Source organism: Camelus bactrianus, chromosome 1, assembly GCF_048773025.1.
Source record: "Camelus bactrianus isolate YW-2024 breed Bactrian camel chromosome 1, ASM4877302v1, whole genome shotgun sequence".
Classification (NCBI taxonomy): domain Eukaryota; kingdom Metazoa; phylum Chordata; class Mammalia; order Artiodactyla; family Camelidae; genus Camelus; species Camelus bactrianus.
In genome coordinates this window covers 123,125,855-123,131,854 of record NC_133539.1, presented here as the reverse complement: position 1 = coordinate 123,131,854, position 6,000 = coordinate 123,125,855, and the positions used below count along the sequence as shown (strand labels likewise).

The 6,000-nt window shown below is 51.7% G+C and overlaps 1 long non-coding RNA gene across 2 annotated transcripts in view; it reads right to left on the bottom strand.

The window, feature by feature from the left end:
* Positions 1-964: 964 nt before the first annotated feature.
* The window catches only part of LOC141578878 (uncharacterized), a 29,691-nt gene continuing 24,655 nt past the window's right edge, over positions 965-6,000 (bottom strand). For both annotated transcript variants that reach the window (XR_012509728.1, XR_012509730.1), the window contains exons 8-9: positions 4,821-5,120; positions 965-1,440 (exon numbers count right to left, since the gene is read on the bottom strand). This is a non-coding gene — a long non-coding RNA (uncharacterized LOC141578878). The remainder of the gene's footprint in view (positions 1,441-4,820; positions 5,121-6,000) is intronic.

The following is a 6,000-nucleotide window of genomic DNA, read 5'->3' as shown; positions in this document are numbered from 1 at the left end:
TCCATTAGATATACATAGAGAAATCTCTAAGATACACAGAGAGACAAACACTAGTCTTCTCCTCCTCTGACAGACCGAGGGATAGATAATCAAGCCTCCTCATTCTTTTCCATTAGGTATAGGTACATACATACATATCTGATAATAGACAGCCAGACAGACATACTAGCCTACTCTTCCTCCATCAGATACATACATAGACTGATAGACAGATACAGTAGCCTCCTCCCCCTTTAGATACAGATACATAGATAGACAGATCCTCACGAGCACGCACTCACACACACACACACACACACACAAGCCTTCTCCTCTTCCTCAAAGAGCTAGATAGTTACATAGTCACACTAAAATTCTACTCCAACAGACAGAATTATAAATGACACACTATCTTACTGCTATGCCTCCCCACATAGATAGATAGCTAGCCAGATCGATAGAGAGGCAGGCAAATAGAGAGTCATACTAGTCGCCTCCTCCTCCGTTGGAGAGACAGACAGACACACACATAGTCTAGCTTCAACCATCCTCCAATAGATAGTCAGTCAGGCAAGCAGTCAAACAGACAGGCACACTAGAGGCGGGGTGCCGTCTGGCTACGTGGTTCGGCGGCGGGGCCCGGGGAATAGGGTGCCCCTGGTGAACCAGAGGATTTTCTCCCATGTCCCTAGCTGCCTTGCCTCTGGGCGGCCTCCGCTAACCCAAGTTCGCCGGACGCAAGCCCTTGAAGTCAGCCTGCTCCTGGGAGCCGGCGAGGGAAGGACAGGGGAAGTGGTCAGCGGCAGACACGGAGGCGGCCCAGAACGCAAGAGGGATGCCTCGGCGAGTCGGTCATTTTCCTACCATCCCCCCTCTCCTGGCCTCGGGGCGGCCTCTGCTACCGCAGGTGTGCGGCAATTAATTCTCCTTGTCAGCCAGGTCCTGGGAGTCTGTCCAGGTGAGCCCAAGGGACACGGTCGTCGCGGGGAGCGGACTGCCTCGGGTTAGCCGATCAGTTTGCTCCCATCCCCACAAGCGCCTGGCCTGGGGGCGGCCTGTCCTGCGCCAGGTTCAGAGTATGCAAGTTTCCAGCTCAGCCAGCCCACCCGAGGCCGGCGCGCTGTGATCAGGGTCTGCATTGAGAAGTCGGGGCTGACCCACCGAGCCCGTGTATTTGTTCAGATCTCCCTCTTGGCTGGTCCTGGGCTAGGCCTCTACTACCCTAGGTACACGAGGTGCTCATCTCTGTGTTTTTCAGCTGCGGGGAAGCGAGTGCGGGGTTGTCAGGGAGCGGGGCGGGGGCAGCTACAGAGAGGGCTGAAGCGGGATGCACGGGCTGCCCAGGCAAGCCTGCGAATTTCCATCCAGTGTCCCCCTCGGCCTGCAATGCGGGCGCCCTCTGCTGCTTCAGGGTGGCAATTGGCATCCCTCCAGGTGGGTCGAGTACTGGGAGGCTTCCTCCTTTAGACAGACAGAGAGACATATCAAGAGACAGACAGACACACTAGCCTCTTCATCCATTGAGAAACAGCCGTATATCCTAACCTCCTCCTCCTCATTCATTATATAGGTAGACAGATACATATATAGACAGACACACACACACACATACACACACTAGCCTCTTCCTACTCCTCAATTAAGTAGGGAGAGAGACACACTAATCTCCTCCTCCATTAGATAATAGATAGACAAACTTAATACATTTTTTCTCCTCCTCCATTTGACAGATGGAAAGTGAGATTGACCGATACACCCAGTAGCCGCTACCTTCTCCTGTTAGAGATACTGAGAGATAGCCAGACACATGGGATTATTTCTACTTCTCCATTTGATATAGATAGAGACACACTCACAGACACACAGACAGACAGACACACTACTCTTCTCCTGCTCTGACAGACAGAGAGATAGACACTCTAGCCTCCTCCTTCTTCTCGAATACATACAGGTGCATAGATAGATATCTCATATATAGACAGAGAGACTTACTAGCTTACTCCTCCTCCATTACATGCACACATAGACTGTTAGACAGACACAGTAGCCTCTTCCCCTTTTTGTTACACATACTTTGATAAAGAGACCCGCACGCACACACACACACACACACATACACACAGGCTAGCATCCTCCTCTTCCTCAAGTAGTTAGATAGGGAGATAGAAACACTAAATTCCTGCTCCAACAGACACACAAATAAAAAGACACACTTGCCTACTGCTGTGCCTGCACTACATAGGTCGATTTTTACACAGATTGATAGATACACAGATAGATAGAGAGATAGATAGTTAGAGAGGCAGGCAAATGGAGAGACATAATTTTCGCCTCCTCCTCCAGTAGATATATAGACAGACACACACATAGTCTAGCCTCTCGCATCCTCCAATAGATAGACAATCAGCCAGGCAGTCAGACAGACTGACACACGTGAGGCGGTGTGCAGTTTGGGGTTGGGCTTCAGCGGCGGCGACCAGGGACAGTTGTGCCCCTGGCGAGCCATAGGATTTCATCCCATGTCCCTAGCTGCCTTGCCTGGGGGCGGCCCCCGCTCCCCCAAATTCGACGGACTGAAGCTTTCAAGTTAGCCTGCTCGTGGCAGCAGGCGTTGTAAGGAAAGTGGAAGAGGTCAGCGGCAGCTCCGGAAGCGGCAGAGCATCTAAGGGGGATGCCTCGGCGAATCGGTCATTTTCCTCCCATTTCCCCCTCTCCTGGCAACGAGGCAGCCTCTGCTACCCCAGGAGTGCGGGATTTAGTTGTCCTTGTCAGCCAGGTCCTAGTAAGCTGTCGAGGTGTGCTAAGGGGACAGGGATGTCGCTTCTAGAGGAATGCCTCGGGTGAGCCGATCAGTTTGCTCCCATCTCCACAAGCGCCTGGCCTGGGGGCGGCCTCTCCTTCCCCAGGTTCCCAATATGCATGTTTCCAGCTCAGCCTGTGCCCTTAGGCAGGCGCGGTGTTCTTAGGGGCTGCATTGAGGAGGCGGGGCTGCTCCACCGAGCCCGTGTATTTGCACAGATCTCCCCCGTTGACCGGTCCTAGGGTTGGTCTCTGCTACCCTAGGTACACGATGTACACATCTCGGTGTTTTCCGGCTCCCGGGAGGCAAGTGCGGGGTGGTCAGGGGGCGGGGTGGGGGGTTGGAGTGGCGGTGGCGCCTACACAGAGGGAAGAAGAGGGATGCACGGGCTGTCCAGGGAAGCCTTTGGATTTCCATCCAGTGTCCCTCTCGGCGTGCAATAAGGGCGCCCTCTGCTGCTTCAGGGTGGGAATTGGGATCCCTCCAGCTGGGCCTAATAAAGGGAGGCTTCCTCCATTAGAGAGAGAGACAAAAAATAGACAGACAGACACACTAGCCTCTTCCTCCATTTAGAAACACCCATATGTCTTAACCTTCTCCTCCTAATCCATTATATAGGTAGACAGATACATACATACACAGACAGACAGACAGACACACACACACACACACACAAACCCAAACCCACACACAACCTTCCCTCCTACCAGTCCTCAATTAAGTAGGTAGAGAGACACACTAATCGCCTTCTCCATTAGATAATAAACAGACAAACGGTATAGACTATTTCTACTCCTCCTTTAGATAGATGGAATGTGAGACTGACGCATTCACACACTAGCCTCTACCTTCTCCTGTTAGAGAGACAGACAGATAGCCAGACACATGAAATCCTCCATCTTCTCCATTAGATATACATAGAGAAATCTCTAAGATACACAGAGAGACAAACACTAGTCTTCTCCTCCTCTGACAGACCGAGGGATAGATAATCAAGCCTCCTCATTCTTTTCCATTAGGTATAGGTACATACATACATATCTGATAATAGACAGCCAGCCAGACATACTAGCCTACTCTTCCTCCATCAGATACATACATAGACTGATAGACAGATACAGTAGCCTCCTCCCCCTTTAGATACAGATACATAGATAGACAGATCCTCACGAGCACGCACTCACACACACACACACACACACAAGCCTTCTCCTCTTCCTCAAAGAGCTAGATAGTTACATAGTCACACTAAAATTCTACTCCAACAGACAGAATTATAAATGACACACTATCTTACTGCTATGCCTCCCCACATAGATAGATAGCTAGCCAAATCGATAGAGAGGCAGGCAAATAGAGAGTCATACTAGTCGCCTCCTCCTCCGTTGGAGAGACAGACAGACACACACATAGTCTAGCTTCAACCATCCTCCAATACATAGTCAGTCAGGCAAGCAGTCAAACAGACAGGCACACTAGAGGCGGGGTGCCGTCTGGCTACGTGGTTCGGCGGCGGGGCCCGGGGAATAGGGTGCCCCTGGTGAACCAGAGGATTTTCTCCCATGTCCCTAGCTGCCTTGCCTCTGGGCGGCCTCCGCTAACCCAAGTTCGCCGGACGCAAGCCCTTGAAGTCAGCCTGCTCCTGGGAGCCGGCGAGGGAAGGACAGGGGAAGTGGTCAGCGGCAGACACGGAGGCGGCCCAGAACGCAAGAGGGATGCCTCGGCGAGTCGGTCATTTTCCTACCATCCCCCCTCTCCTGGCCTCGGGGCGGCCTCCGCTACCGCAGGTGTGCGGCAATTAATTCTCCTTGTCAGCCAGGTCCTGGGAGTCTGTCCAGGTGAGCCCAAGGGACACGGACGTCGCGGGGAGCGGACTGCCTCGGGTTAGCCGATCAGTTTGCTCCCATCCCCACAAGCGCCTGGCCTGGGGGCGGCCTCTCCTGCACCAGGTTCAGAGTATGCAAGTTTCCAGCTCAGCCAGCCCACCCGAGGCCGGCGCGCTGTGATCAGGGTCTGCATTGAGAAGTCGGGGCTGACCCACCGAGCCCGTGTATTTGTTCAGATCTCCCTCTTGGCTGGTCCTGGGCTAGGCCTCTACTACCCTAGGTACACGAGGTGCTCATCTCTGTGTTTTTCAGCTGCGGGGAAGCGAGTGCGGGGTTGTCAGGGAGCGGGGCGGGGGCAGCTACAGAGAGGGCTGAAGCGGGATGCACGGGCTGCCCAGGCAAGCCTGCGAATTTCCATCCAGTGTCCCCCTCGGCCTGCAATGCGGGCGCCCTCTGCTGCTTCAGGGTGGCAATTGGCATCCCTCCAGGTGGGTCGAGTACTGGGAGGCTTCCTCCTTTAGACAGACAGAGAGACATATCAAGAGACAGACAGACACACTAGCCTCTTCATCCATTGAGAAACAGCCGTATATCCTAACCTCCTCCTCCTCATTCATTATATAGGTAGACAGATACATATATAGACAGACACACACACACACATACACACACTAGCCTCTTCCTACTCCTCAATTAAGTAGGGAGAGAGACACACTAATCTCCTCCTCCATTAGATAATAGATAGACAAACTTAATACATTTTTTCTCCTCCTCCATTTGACAGATGGAAAGTGAGATTGACCGATACACCCAGTAGCCGCTACCTTCTCCTGTTAGAGATACTGAGAGATAGCCAGACACATGGGATTATTTCTACTTCTCCATTTGATATAGATAGAGACACACTCACAGACACACAGACAGACAGACACACTACTCTTCTCCTGCTCTGACAGACAGAGAGATAGACACTCTAGCCTCCTCCTTCTTCTCGAATACATACAGGTGCATAGATAGATATCTCATATATAGACAGAGAGACTTACTAGCTTACTCCTCCTCCATTACATGCACACATAGACTGTTAGACAGACACAGTAGCCTCTTCCCCTTTTTGTTACACATACTTTGATAAAGAGACCCGCACGCACACACACACACACACACATACACACAGGCTAGCATCCTCCTCTTCCTCAAGTAGGTAGATAGGGAGATAGAAACACTAAATTCCTGCTCCAACAGACACACAAATAAAAAGACACACTTGCCTACTGCTGTGCCTGCACTACATAGGTCGATTTTTACACAGATTGATAGATACACAGATAGATAGAGAGATAGATAGATAGAGAGGCAGGCAAATGGAGAGACATAATTTTCGCCTCCTCCTCC